We start from the raw sequence: 15,162 nt of genomic DNA, 5'->3' as shown, positions 1-15,162 counted from the left end.
GAGTGCCTTCACCCATATCAGTGCTACTTTCTGTCCAGTAAATGCATTCACCTTGAAACTGAATAAGTGTAACATGCTATAATATTTTAAGACTATGCTTGGATTGTCTTTCTGCCCGGGAGCAAGTCTGACCGAGAATCCGCCGTTATTGCTGTATTGTTCTCTGACGGTATACGACTACTCCAAGTTAATAATAAAACACTGAATGATCTATGCTTATTCCACTCAGAAAAAATAAAGAGTACACATCACCACACACAGAATGACGCGGTGTTTTGTGTGATACAGTGGTTCCTGTGAAAAGATTGTTCATATCAGTTCCTGAATTTCACAGCTGATAAACTCATGATACTTTGTTTGCTTTCAGTTTCACTTCGTGTACAGGTAGGTGGGTAGACGGTACTTGCAAAATGCAATCCCAGTCAGCGAGCAACAAAGATTAACGTCAAACAAAGTACGTGCATTTTAGGGATAAATATTTACCATTCTTAAAATTACTTAATCAACACCAGGAGGCCGGTCGCTGTGGCCGAGCTGTTCTAAACGCTTCAGTCCGGAACCGCGCTGCTGCTACGGTCGCAGGTTTGAATCCTGCCTCGGACATGGGTGTGTGTGCTGCCCTTAGGTTAGTTAGGATTAACTTCCTTAGGTTAGTTCGGATTCACTAGGTCTAAGTCTAGGGAACTGATGACCTCAGATGTTAAGTCCCATAGTACTCACAGCCATTTGAACTAACATCAGGAGGAAATTATTACAAACAGAATAGGTTTTACTTATGTCCCTCTCTTGCTTCATGTTTGCTGTGTAAGGGCCGATCTGTTATGTTATGACTGAAACATATTTTTTCGCTTTTTATCGGCCAATGTCGACATCACATCAGTAGTGATGACACAACTTCCACAAGCAAGTAAGACATACGACAAACATCTTCAGATGACTGGCGTAATATCTCTAAAGCAGTAACTTCATCACAGACTGACAGGTGTAGTATCATCGCAGGTCGAAAGCTAAACACATATCCTCCGAATTGGCGCACTGGACTCACATTTATGATCTCAGGTTTCTCTCAAACATTGTCGATAAACAGAAAATTTCAATTACAATAAATTTATGATTAGAACATAAATTTTGAGAAAAGTATATATTTTTAAAAACCCGGAAATTAGGATTACAAGTGTAAGGTGTTCGTTATTCAAAGTTTACCTATGTTTTGCAATTAGACACACCTGTCTTAAAGAGTACTACTATATATATATATATATATATATATATATATATATATATATATATATAAAGGGTGTTTCAAAAATGACCGGTATATTTGAAACGGCAATAAAAACTAAACGAGCAGCGATAGAAATACACCGTTTGTTGCAATTTGCTTAGGACAACAGTACATTTTCAGGCAGACAAACTTTCGAAATTACAGTAGTTACAATTTTCAACAACAGATGGCGCTGCAAGTGATGTGAAATATATAGAAGGCAACGCAGTCTGTGGGTGCATCATTCTGTACGTCGTCTTTCTGCTGTTAGCGTGTGCTGTTCACAACGTGCAAGTGTGCTGTGGACAACATGGTTTGTTCCTTAGAACAGAGGATTTTTCTGGTGTTGGAATTCCACCGCCTGGAACACAGTGTTGTTGCAACATTACGAAGTTTTCAACGGAGGTTTAATGTAACCAAAGGACCGAAAAGCGATACAATAAAGGATCTGTTTGAAAAATTTCAACGCACTGGGAACGTGACGGATGAACGTGCTGGAAAGGTAGGGCGACCGCGTACGGCAACCACAGAGGGCAACACGCAGCTAGTGCAGCAGGTGATCCAACAGCGGCCTCGGGTTTCCGTTCGCCGTGTTGCAGCTGTGGTCCAAATGACGCCAATGTCCACGTATCGTCCCATGCTCCAGAGTTTACACATATATTCATACAAAATTCAAACGCGGCAACCCCTCAGCGCCACTACCATTGCTGCACGAGAGACATTCGCTAACGATATAGTGCACAAGATTGATGGCGGCGATATGTATGTGGGCAGCATTTGGTTTACTGACGAAGCTTATTTTTACCTGGACGGCTTCGTCAATAAACAGAACTGGCGCATATGGGGAACCGAAAAGCCCCATGTTGCAGTCCCATCGTCCCTGCATCCTCAAATAGTACTGGTCTGGGCCGCCATTTCTTCCAAAGGAATCATTGGCCCATTTTTCAGATCCGAAACGATTAGTGCATCACGCTATCTGGACATTCTTCGTGACTTTGTGGCGGTACAAACTGCCTTAGACGACACTGCGAACACCTCGTGGTTTATGCAAGATGGTGCCCGGCCACATCGCACGGCCTACGTCTTTAATTTCCTGAATGAATATTTCGATGATCGTGTAATTGCTGTGACTTCTTTCTGTGGAGCACTTGAAAGACTAGGTGTACCCCCAGAATCCAGAAACAATTGAACAGCTGAAGCAGTGCATCTCATCTGCATGTGAATCCATTCCGCCAGACACGTTGTCAAAGGTTTCGGGTAATTTCATTCAGAGACTACGCCATATTATTGCTACGCATGGTGGATATGTGGAAAATATCGTACTATAGAGTTTCCCAGACCGCAGCGCCATCTGTTGTTGACAATTGTAACTACTGTAATTTCGAAAGTTTGTCTGCCTGAAAATGTACTGTTGTCTCAAGCATATTGCAACAAACGTTGTATTTCTATGGCTGCTCGTTTAGTTTGTATTTCCATTTCAAATATACCGGTCATTTTTGAAACACCATATATATATATATATATATATATATATATATATATATATATATATATATATATTTGGTTTCAGGACAATAGTCAAGTCATAGTCGTCATAAATTACAGAAAGTTTACATGACTAGTTTCGGTGAAGCTCAGTCACCATCATGTAACAAGTATGAAATAACTCTGCTATTAATTATGACAAATTGAAATATTAGTAACATCTAACCACAATACCATTGTCATAGGAAACAATACTGTGAAACCTCGATATCCAGTAATGTCAAAGAAGCAACATCGTGCTTGCTGTGAAGCCTGTATCTATATCGAACCTTAAAGTTTTAACGTTGTATATGTAGGATTACGTTCGGCTTTGTCCTGATACCTGCATAACGAACCTGACAAGTGAAACTCTTGTCTTGGTAACCTTAGCAATTCTGCTGTTATTCTGGAACACACATCGCTCAGGTATGACGTGGAACCCCTAACTGAAGTATTAGAATGCACCTTGATGAAGTTAACGAAATAACATCCTTGCATGAACAGTGTACATTATTATCTGTAAATATTGTCACCAAACCAATTGGTCTACTCTAAGAGAAAATCTCCACATCTCCACATCTCAACGTCTTAAAGTTGAAAATACGCAGCTTGTAATCGTGAATACAGTACTTCAAAGTACTGTGTTCAAGAAACAACGGTTTGCTGGGATGACACATATGTTGCCGAGGTTACCTAACGAAAATAACGTACAATACTTTACTATAAAGTACTAGTGGCAACCTTAATTGTGTCCCGTTCTAGCTGAACTGCTGCTAGCACTTTGATAGGTAACAGTGACTTCACACACACACACACACACACACACACACACACACACACACTCACTTCCTGAGTCCAACTCTAAACCCGACGGCGAATACTGCGTCTGCAAGAGTATCTGTGTCAACAGGACCTCTTCCTCTCGGATCTAACGAACGTCTCTATCTCAGTTGGTAATCATATGTAGAGAATTTGCGACTCAGTTGGCCCCACTTTCTGTCGTTATAATCCTAGATCTATCATTGACGTTCATCTCTTGTAGAACCCTTTAATATATTCTCAGTTCAAACATAATGAACAGAGACCGGAACTTTGGCAAAACGCTTCTTTAAATGAGTTAAATCTTTCTCCAGTTTGAATCTGAGTCTGTACTATTTCTATCTTTGTGATTGAAACACCGGAGTTTTACGTTGCCTTTTTTTTCTCTTTTTTTATATAAATGGCAAGTTGTCGTAATAAACGCCTTTTGTTTCATTTTTTAGGTATTTTCTTCTTAAAAACAACAAAAAGTGTCTCTGTAAAAAGAGGTAGAAGTAGGAACCGGTTTCAATTACTGCTTGTGTATACTTGGCTTTCTATAGGACCGTTTTTTCTTTAGAAGCAACATTGAGTGCTGTAGCTAAAACGTGGTTTCTTTATTGTTCTAAATTTCTCTTCTGTCAATTTTCATTGCGACATTATTGTGCAAGTTATCTAGTAACATCCTAAAATCCAGTATTTCTTTACCCAGTAAATTGCAAAGTTACGTTAATACTTTTGGATCCGACATATTTTTCGCTAACGGTAAAATAATTTTGTGCAAAATACGTCAGCACTCAGCAAACTACGAAAAGAAATCTTTTATTACTCAGCATATCAATACAACCAAACACAAAAATGCGCTTCCCAAGACCACTGAGAGGAAGATTTCTTTGCTTCCAGTGGCAACTGCAACGTAGAGTCGAAAATGTCTACTGCTTTCGACTTACGTGAAGCTTCTATTGACGCCGGAAATACTTTGTGGAAACTACAGAATCCTACGTTGACATAATTTTGGAGAATTATGCGGACAATCTATGGCTAGTGAATAAAGTTTGCGAAAATATTATGTAAGTTAACTTTACGATGAGGTAACGAAAATCATTAAATATGAAGTAAAGAATAAAAGTCTGGATTTTAATCAACTAGTCAACTGATCTTATGGGTCGCTTTATTGCCAGTGTCATTGCTGGACCATTAATGCCTTCAGAAGGTGAATCAATTTAAATATTACTGTTTAGAATAGCAATGTGAAGTTCATTGTAGTTAGTGGGAAATTCAGTTTGACAGTGTACTGCTTTTCATTTCAGACGCTGCACCGTACATGAAAAAGCCTATAACAGTTTCAAAAGAGCTATTTCCAAACATGTTTGATGCGACCTGCGTAGCACATCGTTTTCACAGGATGTCAAGAAGGCTGCGAAGGTTGTTTCCGGATGTCGAGAAAATGATTTCCGGTATTTAAAAAATCTTAGTGTGAACCCCATCAAGGATTTGGGGATTTAAAGATATTCCAGTAGATATACCTATGCCCCCTTAGCCTATCATAACGAGCTGGGGGAAATGGATTTCAGGTGCAATTTACTAAGCTTCGCATTTCCCGAGTATAGCTAAGGTGGTCATCGCTTCGGAGAAAAAAGGATCTTTAATTGTAGCAACAAAGAAACTACTCTAATCATCGGTAGTACGAAATGATCTAACTTTCACAGGATCCAAATTCAGTTTCTTACCAAAAGTAACGTGGCAGCTTCAAGACGATTATGTAGTACAAATATATGAGAGTGTAACAGGGAAATGGGGTTTATCAGGTAGGGAAATCTGTCGAATCGTGTTTTAGTAAAATCTTGGCAAACTTAGAAATAATACAAAAATTGTGCAAGGTGACAATTCTGTTGCAGCAGTAATGGACGCTACAATAATTCATTGTCTTAGATTTGCTCCAGTTTCCTCGGTAGATGCTGAAACGTTATTTTCTAATATAAAAACTACATTCTCTGACAGAAGACTCAACAAGACTCCAGGAAATTTAGAATAGCCGATAGGACATTGTAACAGATTGGCTTTCACGAAACAACTTCATTTTTCTGTCAAGTACAGCTGTTAACATGAATATGCTCATCGTGTAGTTGTCTAAAAAGCGCAGTCCAGTTAATAAATATGCTTAATGTTAGGTTTATGTATGTTGCCTTTTATTTCCTACTTTAGCAACATGCAATGCCTTTTTGCCTGCCTTTTTTTAATGATTTATAACGCCTAAACTTCTTGTCACTGGTAAAGAGGTTCCTCCAACGGAATTACGTCCTCTGTGGCAAACTAATTTTGGAAACAGAACTCACGCGAAAACCAAGTCACGCTTGTCTCGTAAGACACCCAGAAAGGCATGGAAACAAACAAAGAATAACACGCATCAATTAAACAATCAGAGGAAAACGAAATCTTATGACAGCCGCCAGAACAAGTACAAAGAGAACACGAAGTGACACACATGTTAGATACAGAAGAAAAATTTCAGCTGACATATATAGAATACAAAGACACCAATACAGACATTAGACCATTCTCGCATAGACCACCAAATAACCCACAAGTCGAAACAACAATAACAGCTGTCAACACGATCATACACAACAAAATAAATGAAAATACAACTATGGAAGAGTTACAACTACTGGTTTATATAGGAGCACTCACTACACTAAATATACACACTAGGCAGAGATCAGAACCAACCAACACACAGAGGAAACCCACAAAACCAACATGGCAACACAGACTACAGATCATAATAGAAAAACTGAGAAAATACATCGGATAGCTAACACAATTTATAAGAAATGAAACGTCAGAAAAAAAACGAAAAAGTATAAGTAAAATCTCACAACAAGAAGCGATAGAGCAATTAGATGAAAAGCATTGGCGAAACGACTTGGAAGATACAAAAAAAGTGAAAATAGAAGGAAAAAACCAAACATTCAACACAAACAAAAAGAAATTTTACCAAACAACAGATACCACACACATTAAAATAGACAATCCACCAAACATAACAGACATGGAACACTTCTGGAGCAATATATGGTACAGCATAACAGGTATGCACTGTGGATACAAGCAGAAAGAGACAAATACAAGATATACGACAAATGCCTGAAGTGCTAATTTTGCAACATGAAGTCACCCAAGCAATTAATTCCACTCACAATTGCAAGGCCCCTGGAAAAGATAAAATAGCAAATTTCTGGCTAAAGAAGTTCACCTCAACATATTCACATCTAACTAAATTATTTAATTAAATTAGTTAGATGTGAATGTGTTGAGGTGAACTTCTTTAGCCAGAAATTTGCTATTTTATCTTTTCCAGGGGCCTTGCAATTGTGAGTGGAATTAATTGCTTGGGTGACTTCATGTTGCAAAATTAGCACTTCAGGCATTTGTGGTATATCTTGTATTTGTCTCTTTCTGCTTGTATCCACAGTGCATACCTGTTATGCTGTACCATATATTGCTCCAGAAGTGTTCCATGTCTGTTATGTCTGGGTTGCTAGCTGAAATATTTATAAGTAACTTAGAAGACAAAGTCCTGAATTCTGATCACCACCTCCTCAAAAATATCATCTACTACTACAGATATGTGGATGACACCATCATTTTAATCAAAGGCACTAAAGATGACATCAGTGAGTTGAACCAGTTATTCAACAGCTCCCATGAAAACATAAAATTCACAGTTGAACACCAAACAGATGACAGTATAAATTTCTTAGACCTTACAGTTAGAATAAGGAATAACAGACATGAGTTTGAAATTTACCGGAAGCCTACCACAACACATACTACAATCCACAACTCCTCCTGTCACCCCACAGCCCACAAAATGGCAGCATTCCGGTACATGATCAATAGAGCTATCCAACTACCACTCTCAGAAGACAAAAGTGATCAAGAAATTCAAATAATAAAACAAACAGCTATTGCAAATGGTTATGACAGCTCCATAGTAGACACCCTAAAACACTCAATAATGGCAAAGAAATCACAACACAAAAAACAAAAAGAAAATATCATCTTCCACACAATCCCCTTTCTAGGTAAGATTTCCTATCAGATAGCCAATGTCTTCAAACGAAAAGGCATAAGCATATCCTTCACAACAGACAACAGGATCGGACAGAAATTACCCCACAACATCAGCACACAAAACCCTCTGCATCACACAGGCGTATACAAAATTAAATGTTTAGACTGTGACTGCTTCTACATAGGCCAGACAGGGAGATCATTTGAGATTAGGTTCAAAGAACACATGGCAGCCTTAAAAAACAAAAAATACCACACATCAGCTATAGCCACCCACCTGCATGAAACAAAACACCATGTTAACAACACAAGTATCAGCATCCTACACATCCAACCAAAAGGCAGAAAACTAGACATCCTTGAAACACTCCAAATATACAAACATCAAACTAAACAACCTGAATGCATCTTAAATGACAAAAATGACAATATTTACAGTAGTATCATATCCGTTTTCAACAACTGCCTACGTCATTAAAAATTGCTAAGCACACACACACACACACACACACACACTAAGATTTACCACTAATATTTATTTATGTTACCATAACAGCCCTGAGTGTACAGGAGATTGACTTCATTTACAGATATACAATCACACCAACAGCTTGTACCCCTTGTCAGCTTGAAACTATGTATACAACCGCTGATACAAATGCACATCCATGTGCACTTTTTAAGCATTTACCAATGTATTACCACAACCTTTAGACAGTTAATACATGCAACAGATATAATCTTAAGATCCTTTGCCTTGTAAAGTTTGCTGTCATACAATCTCTCTCTCCACCCTCTCCCTCCCTCTCATGTTCTCTTTATATTCCTTCCCCCTCTGCCTCCAGTCTTCCATATCTACCTATGAGCCCATATAAGAATTGTCAATTGTGTATTATTTTATTTTATTTTATCACCGTAGCCAATATGATTATTGTATTTAAAGTTTCTAACACCTCACCTGATTGTATAAATGAGTATGAACTTTATGCTATTTTAAGCTGTCAAAATCGTATTTACTTACTGCCTGAAGTATTTACTCCAACAAATGTATTCAACACCTCCAAATCCTTCAAAAAAGTTCTCTGTAATAATGTTGTTAGGACGTATATTCTCTGGACTTTGTGAGAACGTTTTCTCTTTTGCTGTACGATCCATGCACCTAATAGATTACGCCGCCATATTTGTTTATACAATATGATAGTGTTCATGTGATGTGTTACGACTGTGAAAGGATCCTGTGACCACTGGAGGTACTTTATCTTACTTAATTTATGTTTACTGCTAGATACAAGTTCGATTTTTGTCAAAACAGACCAAGTTCTGAAATACTGTTTTGTTTTCTCCACTAGACAGTGTCACAACTTCCTCCAAAGAAATCGTAGCACAACACAAACACACAAATGCCATATGAACTGATGTATATCCACCTGATGATGGAGGTTTAAACCTTCGAAACGCGTCGTGGAAACAAATAAACAGTGACTGGTAACAGTAAACTTATTGTTTCATTTAATGTCAATAACAGTCACGGTAAAGCCTAACCTAAAAATGTTCGCATTTAAAGTAAATTATTTAACAGTTACATTGCAGACCCATACACATTCCCTGATACACTTACACATGGAACAACGTATCCGAAACCTAAAGATCAAGCAGACACAGCAAACCCAGCAAAATATCGCCCCATAACATGCCTACCAACGATGTACAAAATATTCACTTCAGTCATTACACAGAAATTCATGACATAAAACACACAACAAAATTATAAATGAAGAACAAAAACGCTGTTGCAAAGGAGCACGAGGATGTAAAGAGCACCTGATAATAGATGCAGAGGTGACATACCAAGCTAAATCTAAACAAAGGTCGCTGAACTACCCATACACTGATTACCAAAGAGCTTTTGATAGTGTACCCCACTCATGGTTACTACAGATAATGGAAATATACAAAGTAGATCCTAAATTGACACAGTTCCTAAACATAGTAATGAAAAATTGGAACACGACACTTAATATCCAAACAAATTCAAATAATATCACATCACAACCAATACAGATTAAGCATGGAATATACCAAAGAGACTCATTAAGTCCTTTCTAGTTCTGCCTTGCTCTGAACGCACTATCCAACATGCTAAATAATACAGATTATGGATACAATATTACTGGAACATACCAACACAGAATCACACATTTGCTGTACATGGAGGATCTAAACCTACTGGCAGCAACAAATCAACAATTCGACCAATTACTAAAGATAACGAAGTATTCAGCAATGATATAAATATGGCCTTTGGAACAGTCAAATGTAAGAAAAATAGCGTAGTCTAACGAAAACACACTAAACAAGAAGATTACATATTGGATAACCACAGCGACTGCATAGAAGCGATGGAAGAAACAGATGTCTATAAATATCTAGGATACAGACAAGAAATACGAATAGATAATACAAATATTAAAGAAGAACTAAAAGAAAAATATAGACAAAGGCTAACAAAAATACTGAAAACAAAATATACAGCAAGAAACGAGACAAAAGCTATAAATACTTATGCTGTACTAATATTGACCTACTCATTTGGAGTAGTGAAATGGAGTAACACAGGCCTAGAAGCACTCAATACACTTACACGATCACAATGCCACAAATATAGAATACATCACGTACATTCAGCAACAGAAAGATGCACATTAAGCAGAAAGGAAGGAGTAAGGGGATTTATCGAAATGAAAAACCTACATTATGGGCAGGTAGACAATTTAAGAAAATTCTTTCTAGAACGAGCAGAAACTAGCAAAATACACAAAGCAATCAGCATATAAATACATCGGCTACACCACTGCAATTTCATAACCAATTCTACAACCATTAAATCACATAACATCAACAGATGCGAAGAAAGTAAATTGGAAAAAGAAAACACTACATGGCAACCACCTGTATCATCTAACACAGCCACACATCGATCAAGACGCATCCAACACAGGGCTAAGAAAAGGCAATATATACAGTGAGATGGAAGGATTCATGATTACAATATAGGATCAAATAATAAACACAAGATATTACAGCAATCATATTATTAAAGATCCCAATACCACAACAGATAAATGCAGACTTCGCAAACAACAAATAGAAACAGTAGATCACATCACAAGTGGATGTACAATTTTAGCAAATACAGAATACCCCAGAAGACATGACAATGTAGCAAAAATAATACATCAACAACTTGCCATACAACATAAACTAATAAAACAACACGTTCCCGCTTACAAGTATGCACGACAAAATGTACTGGAGAATGATGAATACAAATTATACTGGAGCAGAACCATTATAACAGATAAAACAACACCACATAACAAACCTGACATCATACTTACCAATAAAAAGAAGAAATTAACACAACTATACGAAATATCCATACCCAATACAACAAATATACAGAAGAAAACAGGAGAAAAAATTGAAAAATACATCCAACTGACTGAGGAAGTCAAGGACATGTGGCATCAGGATAAAGTTCACATTATACCAATTATACTATCAACTACAGGAGTCATACCACACAATATCCACCAGTGCATCAACACAATACAGCTACATCCAAACTTATACATACAACTACAGAAATCTGTAATTATTGAGACATGTTCAATTACCCGAAAGTTCCTAATTGCAATATAACATATACCGTACAGTTAAAAGGAAGTCACGCTTGATCAAAGTCCGCGTCACATTCCATTTTAACCAGACATAACGTCTGAGACAGGAAAGAGAAATAATAATAATAATAATAATAACAGATTTTTTTGAATAGGAAAAAGAACACCAAGTTACACGATACAATGGTTTCGAGCAATATGTGACGTAAGTTCACAAACGTCTTGTCGACCCCTATTCTGGAGGCTGGGAAATCTAACATTATTCCCCGAATATTCATTTTGTTTCGCGTCGTTTGTTGTTGACAATGTGAGCTCATTCCCAAAAAATAATACCTTTCACGGATTTAATACTATGCAGAAATCCGATCTGCATTTCTATTGCACCTCCTTGATTCTTGAGCAAAAAAACTCTCACTATTCTCTACATCCATTATCAATAAGCTATCAGAAGAATTCCAAAAATTTTCTCAGTACTCCGCGCCTATTCAGATCTTAACTGAAGAATTACCTCATGACTCAATCTTCCCTTTCTGTTGGGGAGTTTCTGGAAAAAATTTTAACAATTTCATATGTTACCGTTATTATGGTAGTATATACTCAGCACCTTTCCGTATGTATAGGATACGTGTAAATTTCGTTTAATCCTCTATTAACTTTTCTGATGCTAATTTCATGTATTGACTCATGCCACGGCCATGGAGGTCTGGTCTTCAATTTTGTCCTATGAAACACGACAAGTAAAATAAAAAAAGTAAAAATGAAAAGAACAAACAGCCTGTAGCGGACAAATTGATTTTGACTTCCAGGAAAAGTTGCTAATTCTGTTTTTTTACCGATTTTTCTCCACAGATCATGTTCAAAATGGCCACAGACTTATTTTATTGCTTATTTTACACCTCCGGTTCCGTTTGTACAACAGGTCGTCTTTTTTTAACGTTTTTTGAAACTGCTACATGCTCTGATTGATTACAAAGTTGTGTCTCAGCGTAGTCATATGTACAGGGTGATCAAAAAATCAGTATAAATTTTAAAACTGAATAAATCACTGAATAATGTAGATAGAGAAGTACAAATTGATACACATGCTTGGTATAACATGGGGTTTTATTACAACAACAAAAAAAAAATACAAAAATTCAAAAAATGTATGACAGATGGCGTTTCATCTGCCCAGAATAGCAATAATTAGCACAACAAAGTACGACAAAGCAAAGATGATGTTCTTTACAGAAAATGCTCAATATGTCCACCATCATTCCTTAACAATAGCTGTAGTCGAGGAATAATGTTGTGAACAGCACTGTAAAGCATGTCCGGAGTTACGGTGAGGCGTTGGCGTTTGATGTTGTCTTTCAGCATCGCTAGAGATGTCGGTCGATCACGATACACTTGCGACTTCAGGTAACCCCAAAGCCAATAATCGCACGGACTGAGATCTGGGGACCTGGGAGGCCAAGCATGACGAAAGTGGCGGCTGAGCACACGATCATCACCAAACGACGCGCGCAAGAGTTCTTTTACGCGTCTATCAATATAGGGTGGAGCGCCATCCTGCATAAACATTGTACGTTCCAGCAGGTGTTTATCAGCCAGGCTGGGGATGACGCGATTCTGTAACATATCGGAGTACCTCTCACCCGTCACGGTAGTAGTTACAAAACCAGAATCACGAATTTCCTCGAAGAAAAAAAGCCTGGTAACGGTAGATGTGGTAAATCCAACCCATACCGTGACTTTCTCGTCGTGCAGTGGACTTTCCACGACAGTTCTAGGATTTTCGGTAGCCGAAATTCTACAGTTGTGGGCGTTGACAGACCCTCAGAGCGTGAAATGAGCTTCGTCGATCCACAACACGTTACTGAACCAATCGTCATCTTCCGCCATCTTTTGAAACGCCCACACCGCAAATGCCCTCCGCTTCACTAAATCGTCACGTAACAGTTCATGATGCCGATGGATTTTGTACGGATAGCATCGGAAGGTACGCCTAAGTGCCAACCAAACAGTAGTGTATGGAATGCCGGTGCGACGTGCGACTGCACGAGCGCTGACTTCCACGTGCATAGACGAACCCGCTACATTCTCCATTTCTTCCTGAACTTTCTCAGCAGCATTACGCCTTGTGCTCGGTCGGCCACTACGAGGTGTGTCGTCTAAACAACTCGTGGCTTCGCTTCGAACTTCGAAATCATTCTCGCCAGAGCTGCATTTGTCGACGGACCTTTACCCGTTCGAATCCTCTTCCTATGGCGAGAGGATTGTAACGCTGAACTAGCACATTCCCCATTCTGATAATACAGCTGCACTAAAAGCGCTCTTTCAGGTAACGTCAACATACTGCGACTGCTGGCGTATATGATTATCTCTCTCATTACAGCTCCTTTTATACACGATTGTCATGCGCAGTCACTGACGTTTTGCTGTCCAGCGCCATCTGTCGGATATTTTGTGAACTTTTTTTGTTCTAATAAAACCCCAAGTCATTCCAAGCACGTGACAATTTTTACCTCTCTATCTACATTATTCCGTGGTTTATTAAGTTTTCATATTTGTACTGACTTTTTGATTACCCTGTATATAATCAGAAATAATGTTGGTTAACATAATGAAGATGCATTGACAAATGTAAAGAAAATGAAAGATCATTAGTATTAATACATTACACAGCTCTTCCACACAGATACTGAAATACTTGTTGAAGATAATGTCTACATGCCTCTTTAGATCACGCGCCTAGCTTCAGTCGGCCCCAACTGTTAAGGGTTAGTCCTGAGATATACTGGATAAAGACAAACGAAGATAAAATATGGCAACTAAGGCACTAAAACAGCTATGCTATTGGCGAACGAATTACGACACCGCTGGATTCTACGATAATCTTGTCGGCATCGGTAGAGAATAATGACGGGGTACAGCACAAGACAGAAAGAGAAGGTGGAGCCAATTACGGATCGCGCGAGGCAGTTTATCAATATCGGCATTCCACAGACTGTCCGCCGGTGCCACCACCTGCGCCAAAGAGCCGTTCATTTCCGACGCGGGCGGTGACCGCGCGGCGTCGTCGGCAGCCTGCACTGAGTTATCGCCTCGTTACGAACGACCTGCGAGACGCCGCCTGTTGATCGATGTCGGCGCTAACCGCGGCGGCAAGATGGCGCCGCGTCGCTCCCGTTCGGCCCGTAATTGGTTAATGAGCGGCGGGGGCGGCAGTCGGCGGCGGCGTCCGCGAGCTGGCCGCAGTGCGCGCCGCCGCCGTCATTCACCACCACTCCAGCACTCCAGCACTCCAGCACTCCGAACCCACCCCACCCCGTGGCTGTGGCTGGTCCCGCGCGGGTAATTACTGCGGCAGCGCCGACCCACGCGATAACACGGGCCCCTATCTCACCGTGCCCAGCCCAGCACGGCTCAGCGGCAGCCCTTCGCGTGACGTCAGTCGGCAGTAATGTTCCCCGCTTATCTGCCCACCTGCTCTGGAACGACTTTGCTCCCAGAGGCGTACAGAATACCTTACGTTTATAAAGCCGCAGTTTCACGGCGGGTGGACGACCGACTGTAGTCTGTTAGCTCAGGCAAGTCCGTGACAGCAGAGGTGGGCGTGGCCATGCTGAACCAAGCTGCATCGATTGCGCCCTAGACACCTGGAAAGCCGGCCGCGGTGGTCTAGCGGTTCTAGGCGCTCAGTCCGGAACCGCGCGACTGCTACGGTCGCAGGTTCGAATCCTGCCTCGGGCATGGATGTGTGTGATGTCCTTAGGTTAGTTATGTTTAAGTAGTTCAAAGTTCTAGGGGAGTGATGACCTCAGATGTTAAGTGCCA

The sequence above is a fragment of the Schistocerca gregaria genome, chromosome 5, assembly GCF_023897955.1.
Source record: "Schistocerca gregaria isolate iqSchGreg1 chromosome 5, iqSchGreg1.2, whole genome shotgun sequence".
NCBI lineage: Eukaryota > Metazoa > Arthropoda > Insecta > Orthoptera > Acrididae > Schistocerca > Schistocerca gregaria.
This window is presented reverse-complemented; position numbering follows the sequence as displayed.